General features: G+C 41.8%; 1 pseudogene across 1 annotated transcript; it reads left to right on the top strand.

Moving 5' to 3' along the window:
• Positions 1–2369: 2369 nt before the first annotated feature.
• LOC145554214 (LIM/homeobox protein Lhx5-like) lies at positions 2370–6565 on the top strand (annotated as a pseudogene). The gene is made up of 3 exons (XR_014090248.1): positions 2370–2554; positions 5030–5253; positions 6092–6565. The product of XR_014090248.1 is annotated as an LIM/homeobox protein Lhx5-like (transcript).
• The last annotated feature ends 3723 nt before the right edge of the window (positions 6566–10288 follow it).

Below are 10288 nucleotides of genomic sequence, written 5' to 3'. Positions count from 1 at the left end.
CTCTCAGCCAAATCATCAACAAGACTGGCTACGGATACCGACTCAAGAATGGGGCCACGATCAGTCACCTCCTCTACATGGATGACATCAAGCTGTACGCCAAGAGCGAGCGAGACATCGACTCACTGATCCACACCACCAGGATCTACAGCACTGACATTGGGATGTCATTCGGACTAGAGAAGTGTGGTCGGATGGTTACAAAGAGAGGGAAGGTCGCCCACACAGAAGGGGTCTCACTCCCAGAAGGAACAATAGCAGACATAGAGCACAGCTACAAGTACCTGGGAATACCACAAGCAAATGGCAACCTCGATGAGGTCACAAGGAAAGGAGCCACAGCCAAATACCTCCAACGAATAAGGCAAGTCCTGAGAAGCCAGCTCAATGGCAAGAACAAGATCCGTGCAATAAACAGCTATGCCTTACCAGTAATCAGATACCCTGCCGGAATAATTAGCTGGCCAATGGAAGAGATGAAGGCCACGGATGTTAAGACTAGGAAGCTACTAACCATGCATGGAGGGTTCCACCCCAAATCCAGCACCCTGAGACTGTACACGAGCCGTAAGGAAGGAGGCAGAGGACTAGTGAGTGTGAGAGCCACTGTCCAGGATGAAACATCCAAGATCCATAAATACATCAAGGACAAAGCCTCAACACGATGTGCTCAGCGAATGTCTCAGGCAATGGGGAACAGAAGACAAGGTGCTGGAAGTACCATCATGGGAGGACAAGCCCCTACATGGGATGTACCACCGACAAATAACTGAAGTGGCTGATGTCAGGAAAACCTACCAATGGCTGGAGAAAGCTGGACTCAAGGACAGCACAGAGGCTCTCATCCTGGCCGCCCAGGAACAGGCCCTAAACACCAGAGCAATAGAGGCTCAGATCTACCACACCAGAGAAGACCCAAGGTGTAGGTTGTGCAAGGAGGCCCCTGAGACAGTCCAGCACATAATAGCAGGGTGCAAGATGCTGGCAGGGAAAGCGTACATGGAACGACATAACCAAGTGGCGGCATAGTGTACAGGAACATCTGTGCAGAATATGGACTGGAAGCCCCGAGATCAAAGTGGGGAACACCCCCAAAAGTGGTGGAGAATGACCGAGCTAAGATCCTGTGGGACTTCCAGATCCAGACAGACAAGATGGTAATGGCGAACCAACCGGACATTGTGGTGGTGGATAAAGAACAGAGGAAAGCCGTTGTGGTGGATGTAGCAATACCAAGTGACTACAACATCAGGAAAAAGGAGCATGAGAAATTGGAGAAATACCAGGGCCTCAGGGAGGAACTGGAAAAGACCTGGAAGGTGAAGACCACAGTGGTGCCTGTGGTCATCGGGGCCCTCGGGGCAGTCACCCCCAAACTGGAGCAGTGGCTCAAACAGATCCCAGGAACAACATCAGACATCTCAGTCCAGAAATGTGCAGTTCTAGGCACAGCCAAGATACTGCGCAGAACCCTCAAGCTCCCAGGCCTCTGGTAGAGGACCCGAGCTCAGAGGATGAAACAGACCACCCGCGGAGGGTGAGAAGGGAATTTTTTTTTATTATATATTATATATATTATATTATCTTAGTGTGCTTACAGGAATCTCCAGAGTGAATGAATTCATGAGTGAAGTCTCCATGAACCGGCGTCACCACAAACGGGGCCCAGGTATTTTCTGCGCTCCGGGGTCGGCTCGGAGGCTGTACACACACACGCACACACACACACACACACAACCACAGCTATGAGCGTGTAACCATGACAACTGCGCTCTGATTGGCTCGTCCGATGCGGGGAATTAACAGGGGCCTCGTCCATCTGAGCTCTGGATGCAGCTCCGCGCTTGGCGAAAGAAAAAAAAAAAAAAAAAAACCTCTCTCATGATAACCCGGCACAGTGATGTGAAAGTGGCAACGTGAGGTGAGCCCGGAGGAAATTACTGGACTAAAAACAAAGCGCGAGCGATGAGGGATTGTTTAAAAAAAATAATAATAATTAAAAAAACTAAACTAAAAATGAAAGATGACGCTTTAGGTGTTTGAAACAGAAGAGAGAAAATATGGTTGGTTTGTCCATCACGCAGCCTGAAATCTCTTCCCTCTCTTCTTTTTTGGATTGTGGATTGGTGACAGCATCCCGACCCAGGACTCAGGACCGGAACAGTTCTTTTTTTCTTTTATTCTTTTCTTCTGTTTTTTTTTTTTCTTCTTCTTCTTCCTCTGGTGGATTGAGGGTTGGGGGAGAATCTTCCACTTTTCACCCCGGCAGAGCTCATCAACCAGGAGCCAAGACGTTGTTCCGCGTAGAGCCGGCTTGCCCCCGTCCGAGCAGCGCAGTCCGTGCAGCCGGGAGGTCGGCACTCGGCGTCTCACGGGCCGGCAACATGATGGTCCTCTGCGCCGGCTGCGAGCGGCCCATCCGGACCGGTTCCTGCTCAACGTGCTGGACAGAGCCTGGCACGCCAAGTGCGTCCAGTGCTGCGAATGCAACTGCAACCTGACGAGAAGTGCTTCTCCGGGACGGAAAGCTCTATTGCAAAATGGACTTTTTCAGGTAACGCGGAGAAAGACTGGACTCGGTTGGGAGGATTTTTTTTCCTTTTTCTTTTGCGTAGATTGTTAAGGGTCAAAATGTTAATTTCACGCGGAAAAAAAAAAAAAAAAAAATCTGACCCAAACGTAAAAGGTTATTACATTCTCAATCATATTGGACCAAAAACAGATCAGTATTGAACTGAAAATGTTCAATATAAAATAATTCACCTTTAAAATCAAATCAGTAAAAGCAATGCAGTAACAATAGCCAGCTTTATGAGACATTTTAGTGAAATTGCCTTTAACAAATTATACACTCTGGCCCATTAATTCAATCAGTATATATATATATATATATATATATATATATATATATATATATATATATATATATATATATATATATATATACTCAAATCAGTCCAATACAACTAAATGAAGTTCAATCTAAAACAAATATAAAGGAGAGCATCAGGTTCAGTTTATAATGTCAATTGATAAAACAGCTTTAAATAAATAGTATCCTCCCATTTTTTCTATGAGGAAACGGCTTTGCTTTGTTTTTTTTTTTAGTATTATTATTATTTAATTTTTTAAAGTCCACTCTCAGCTCCTGGTGCCACTTCCCAAACATCCATTAGGCCATTAACTGGTTCCCAATTCCTCCCCAACCCCCCTAAACCCCCACGCCCCCCCCCCCAAAAAGTGTTCCAGGTATAATTGAGTGATATAATATAAGTGAAGTCCTTGTTTTGTCGCATCATTTTCATTTCAACGTGACTGTCCTACTCTTCCAAATTGTCTAATGACATGTAAGTCGCGTCATCCCCCACCCTTTACCTCCCCCTCTATGTTTTAGTCGGGGGGCCGGGGCTGTTATTGGCCCCTCGCGCGGCCTTGGCCATCATATTACTGCGGGTCCCCATCAAGCGCGCTGGATTTAAATGGCCCAGCCATTAGCCGGGCGAAACAGTAATCACCCTAATGTGTCCATTTGTTGTGTAAGTAGTGTTGTGCCCTTTTTTTTTTCCTTTTTTTTTTTTTTGGAGAGGTGGGGAGGGGGAGGAGGAGGGGAGGGGGGGCAGTTGGCCATGCATGTGAAAGGCGCACGGTGAAGCGATCCCATTGCAAATGAGGAAACAAGATCAGATTGGTGTTAAAACCCCTAAAACAAACAAACAATGCTCCACAATAAAAGCAGCTTGCTCTCACCCCAAAGGCTCAAGCAGCAACACTTTCAATAGAATTGTTACAATTAATAAAAGACAACAAAATGTTATTTTTTTCTCTCCATCCTCCTATATTTAGAGGATCAGATTTATTTGCGCTATATTTGTGCATCAAACTGATGAGTCGTCCTAGGCGGCTGAATATGGATTAAAGGAAGATTTTCACGCTAAAATGCTCCCCCACTCTGCTTAATCCCATAATATATCCGCGGCTACAATGTGTTGATTGTCACTAATACGTTTTTGCGTGGGGTTATTGTCAGAGCGCCTCCGTCAAAATTAGCTCCCTTTCCCCCCCTGTATTATTATTATTACTGATATCACAGAGTTCTGCCAAGAATGAATCAGTTCGCAATAAAAAAAAAAAAAAAAAAAATTATATATATATATATATATATATATATATATATATATATATATATATATATATTTTTTTTTTTATTACAATACCTATTGAATTTTATTTCATATTGATCACGTTATTTTTTTAATTGGATCTTTAATACGGTAAATAAAGTACTTCACCTCCAACACGTCATTTTCTGCTTAAGCGTGGCCTGTCTTTGTCTTTATTTCTCCTAGAAAAATATATTGGATATAGATTTTTACTTTTTTTTTTATCCCATATGGGTCCCAATTTGAACCTAAATAAATACACTGAAAGTCAAACTTAGATGTCCCGTTTCACAAACCACCACGTTTATTCACCTTTCACCTATTAACCAAAAAAAAGAAAGAAAGAAAGAAAGGAAGGAAGAAAGAAGAATCACCTTCTTAAACAAAGAAATCAACAGTCCGGCTTAGGAAAAGCCATTTTTCTCAATTCCAACAACCTTAATTACAACGCTTGGACGTCCACGTGGGTCTTTACGCTGACGTCTTCTCAACTTTAATTTGCGTTCATATATATAGATGAGAAAACAGATGATTTTATGTCTGATACTAAAAAAAGTGAAAGTAAGGCTGTGTTTGCTCATCTGATGAACTCAAACCCCGTCATTAGAGCGTCCTTTTGGTCTTCAGCCACACCAGATGGAAATCTTCTCTTCTGTCCGCTGAATAAAATGTTATAATGACTTATAATGTAATGCATGAGCCTGAATGCGACATAGAGTGGGGACTTAAAATAAATTTTTAGATTTACACTAATATATATATATATATATAACACATAATCAGTGTTTTAAATAATAAACAGAGGACTTTAATAGAAAGCAAAGATTTTAGTCTGATTCGATCTTTTTTTTTCTTTCTTGTGTGTCCAGGCGCTTTGGCACAAAATGCGCGGGCTGTCTGCAGGGAATCTCGCCGAACGACTTGGTGCGTAAAGCCCGCAGCAAGGTGTTCCACCTGAACTGCTTCACCTGCATGGTGTGTAACAAGCAGCTGTCCACGGGAGAGGAGCTCTACGTGATCGACGAAAACAAGTTCGTGTGCAAAGAAGATTACCTGAGCTCCGGGGCCATTAAGGAAGTCAACCTGAACTCAGGTGAGCGACATTGCAAAAAACAAAAAACAAACAAAAAAAAAAAAAAAAAACAGCTGAGCTGCGCTTATTGGCTGCAAAATTTGTGGAGGGGGTGGGTGGGGGGCCTGAGTGGCGAGAAGAGAGAATAAAATAAAATAGATCTGAGAAATAAAGAGAATAAATAAAGCTGGGGGTCCGTGGAGAGCGTTTCCTCACAACCTTGTCGGAAAATAGTTTCAATATTTACCTCCACAGAACAATAGAATTCTGGTTTTGTGTAGCAGGGTCCGCGGGGGGAGGGAGGGGGGATGAGGATGTTAACGTGGCGCGTGTTGCTGCTCCTCTTCTTGTCTATTCATCCTTAAAAAAAAAAAAAGAAAAAAAAAGAAACACACACCTACACACACACACACACACACACACACACACACACACACACACACACACACACACACACACACACACACACACACACACAGAAGGACAGCATCCACCCTGCATGCTCAAGCTGCTCGGGTATTTTCGGTTTATTCACATGGAATATTATCGTGTTAGTTTATCGTTAAGTGTATTTGGTGAGAAACGAAATGGCTTCTTATTTCTATTCTCTTTACATAAACCAAGATGAGCGAAAAATAGAATATTTTGTTAAAAATGAGCAGAATCTGAAATTTTACATTCAGATTTCTTTCTCCCCCCCAACACCTGGGCTAATTAAAATTAAACCGCCCCCTCCCCTTTCTCTGCCTCCCTCCTTGACATTTCGGATCGTGACCTTCCCTCCTTGTTTGTTTGCATCACCCCCCCTCCACCCACCCCCACTTCACCCACCCGGGGCTCCCCTGGGGTCCCCCTGCAGTCTCGTCGTGCACAGATAGGAGTTTATCGCCGGATCTCCAGGACCCGATACAGGACGACATAAAGGAGACGGACAATTCCACGTCCTCAGATAAGGAAACGAACAATATTGAGAACGAGGAGCAGAACTCCGGGGCCAAGCGGCGGGGGCCCCGGACCACCATCAAGGCCAAGCAGCTGGAGACGTTAAAGGCGGCGTTCGTGGCCACGCCGAAGCCCACGCGGCACATCCGGGAGCAGCTCGCGCAGGAGACGGGGCTGAACATGCGAGTCATCCAGGTAAACTCAGAATATTATTATATGGATATATATTTATGATTTACTTTATTTAGAGACTGCATTGAGATGCTGAAACAAATGTAGCAACCTTGTACCACCGGAGATCAAATCGACATCTTTTTCTCCGATTATTTCGTCGGCCTTGTTTTTATTTAGTCCAGAATAATCAGTTAAAAACTGAATCTGCCGAGCAGAAACAAAGATGGAGGCCATTTGTGCATACACATGCGCGTTTGGGCGACAGTTGAACGTCTTTTCCACGTTTCATTATTTGCCCACCTGTTCACATCGTTTAGACAGAAGCCCTTTTGGCCTATTCAAAGCAAATATTGTTGAATGTCTGAATTGGTAAGCTCATTTGATAAGCACCAACCACCGTTCTACCACATTTAAATGGTTGCTAATAATGTAATTTTTACATGTATGCAATACAAGCTTGATTTTGTAATGCAGGGGCGTCTCTAGAAAGTTTATAATGGACCAGATGGGGTGGGGGGGCACGGGGTTGGCAGCCCCAAACTTCAAAATTATACCAAAATCTACAGAGTTTTTCTTTTTATTACATCATAAATGATACTCTAAAAAATTACAGTTGTCGCAAGTCATTAAAACTCATCATTACGGAAAAAAAAAAATCTCAGTCATAAAACAAAGATGTGGGGGTTGGTCTCCCCCTTGGTGGCGCCACCGTCCCTGCTGAACCACAGTAGGCGAGACGGACTCACCGAGACAAAGACAAATTGGTGACAAATGACGGATTATAAATCAGTAAAATTACCTTTTAATTTTCCCGAAGTGTGCGGGACGTTTAATTGAAAGCCTCATTATCTGTAAGAGAAATGTCAAAACATGATGTGGACCATTAGTGGGGTTACAGATCCAAATTTACCGGCTGCACGCCATGTGAAATGTTTCTTTTAGGTCTATACATTATGGACCTATTTGGGTAATAATGATAAAACGATAATAATGGCTGCAGTAACAGCCTGTTTATGTTTTTAACCATACAAACGCCTGGAATGTTACAGTGAAACAGTATTTATGGTGAAGAATATCTTAAAAACTACCCAAAAAGTTACTTTTCCAAACCACGTATTTAAGTAGTTGTAAGTCAGTATATTAAGTGCTAATTGCCAAATGTTCATATTATTTAACCTTTATTGTTGTGTATTTCTGATTGTTAGATTTTTACTTATGTATTGTTATATTAGCTTAGATTTCTTTATTTTAAAGAGGACAGTGCATATTAAACAACATGAATACATCATGTAAATATGCCAGATTTTGCCTGAGAGGCTAATTTCCATCTGTAGTTTCATAGCAGGTTAATGGAAGAGATAAAAAAAACAGTTAACATGCATAACAACATATATGAACCATGATTTATTACAATAAGTATTTGTAATAGAAACAAAACAACTCACAACCGTAAAGGAAAAAAAGAGTGCAAAAACATTTAATTAAAAATTATTCAAAACATCAGTGCAATTTTGATTATCTAGCTTAAATGAGTTCCTAAAACAGTTCAAAGACATCATAGTTTTTAATTCTATTATAATCAACTGTTATTGTAGCTTTTCAGAGTGATATTTTTATGAAACTCATTTCTAAACATTTTGTAAAAATTTTTTTCAGTTTAGAATTTCTTTAAATGTCATAAATACATTTGAAATAGTACCGAAAAACAAAACAAAACAAAGTTCAGTTTTAAAGTTTATCCTTGAAACAAAAGGTTAATTTAATCTTGAAAAATAAAATCCTTTTTTTTTCTTTTTTTTTGGGCTGCTTTGGGAATGATAAAGACCATGTTTACACTGGAGGCGCCAGTTTATTTGGAAATAATACATGTTTCACAGCCATGAAATGAGAGAAAGGTTAGCCTCACTGCCTGCCAATGCTAAGAGGCCCCAGACACAAACATGTTGTGCAACGGAGCACACACACACGCACACACACACACACACTGCTTCCTGCTTTCTTTTATCCTCCATGACTCACAACACACACACACACACACACACACACACACACACACACACACACCACACACACACACACACACACACACACAAACACACACGTACGCGCGGAGTGTCTGGGTGCAGACTGTGTCAGGATGATTAGCACCATCTCTGCCAACTGTGATGTGGCTTTTGTGCACTCACTGTAATTATCGCTGATTTCACAGATTTACATACCGCCCTCCCCTTTTCCCACCTCTCCGCGCCGCTCTTACTCACTTCCAGCCTGTTTCCTCCGCATCTCCACGGCCTCGTCTAGATCATACACTGCAGGCAATTTTCTCTATGTGTATGTGTGTGTGTGTGTGAGCTCAATCATACAGTCAATCACCAAAGCCAGTCAATAAGTCAGTCAGTGAGTCCGTCGCACCATCCCTCCCTTCACCCCACACCCCTTATATATATATATGTGTGTGTGTGTGTGTGTGTGTGAGATTGCTCAGAGCCAAAATGGAGGGTGTGTTTCGTCATCTCCCTCCTCGTTCGGTGTGTGTTAAATACCGCAGCTCTCGACGCGGGGAGCCCTGTGAGCCACGCTGCTTCTCCAGCATGTGGATGTAATCCCTAAGCAAGGCTCTCTCAAGGGAAGCGAGAGCATTTCCATAAAAATGTACCCTACAGTTAGACGATTGTTCTCAATAAGCAGGTGTTGCCTTTGCCGCTGGAGCACGGAGAGCACAGCCTAAGTGGTTTTTGGCTGTTTCTTTAAGTGTGTGGGTGCGCGCGCGCGTGTGTGTGTGTTGTTTTGTTAATCTGTAGCACAGTGGGATTCTGCCTCTGGTGTAGCCTAGCATGGTGCGAACATGCATCATTATGCGGCATGCGATGCAAACGGCGCAAACGCGACCTGTTATGTGCTTGTAATGCAAAGAGCATTCCTCCATATGGCGCGGGAGGCTTTGCAAATAAAAAAAAAAAATCCTCCTTTGTTAGTTTTCAAAGAAAGTTTATTTAAGCATATTCTCTTCCGTTTATTTGAACTTCCGGCGCGGGGGCCGTTGGGGACGCGCACCGTTTCTGTCGCTTTGTGATTCATCTTAAAGTAGTGTAACAAAGAGAAAAACTTCTTTATAAACTGTAAAATGCAACAAAGGGTGTTTCATTTGCTGGCTTTTTTTTGTTTTGTTTGCAATTTCTATGTCTGGTTTGAATTTGTTGTGCTTAGGCGATAAATCAATAAATCGCATGATAAATTATAAGCTCAATAATTTAAATTTGCATGAATTTTTTTCTTTCTTTTTGCTAAAAACTGAATGACAAACATCTTCAGTCTGGTGCTTTGGTCTCAACTTGCCCTTTTTATGAAGGAAAATTTTGTTTACATAGATTTCATATTTCATTTTATATGTTGTTTCTGTTGTTTTGTTTATTTATTTAGTATATTTAAAATGTCTTCCAGTTCCAGTGATAAATGTTCAGAGGAACTTAAAAATTAGTGATCTTTGACAATGTTTTCTGGCATTTACACCGTTACTATTACTCAAAAAATGGTCTCAAAAGAGCAATATTATCGTTTACGCAATAACTAATGGGAAAATTTATCGTCCAGAAAATTTCGTGTCAAGCCTGGTTGTGCGCTCCAGCACCGACAAAACATGAGAAAAAGATTCCAGCTTTTAACAGTAAGTCCTGATACTGTAAATCTTTATTGTAATTAACTAAAGTTTCATTTCACAGCCTACTGCTGTCTTTACTTTTAATCTTGAGTGTGGTTAAAAGAAAAAAAAAAAGAGTTTCTCGAACCGTAATAATTGATAGATTGAAGAACTTAAGCATCAAAAAAGAAATCACAAACGGTCGTGCAAATGGGGCAGAGGTGTCTTAAAACAGGATCCAAACAGGTCAGAAGTGAATCCCTCCTAGATTTTTCAAAAACACTCCTTCGCCGTTTTGAATAC

The sequence above is a fragment of the Poecilia reticulata genome, chromosome 12 (assembly GCF_904066995.2).
Source record: "Poecilia reticulata chromosome 12, P_reticulata-male-v2, whole genome shotgun sequence".
NCBI classification, from domain to species: domain Eukaryota; kingdom Metazoa; phylum Chordata; class Actinopteri; order Cyprinodontiformes; family Poeciliidae; genus Poecilia; species Poecilia reticulata.
Note: the sequence above shows the minus strand (reverse complement) of the source record. Positions and strands in the feature narration are given on the sequence as shown.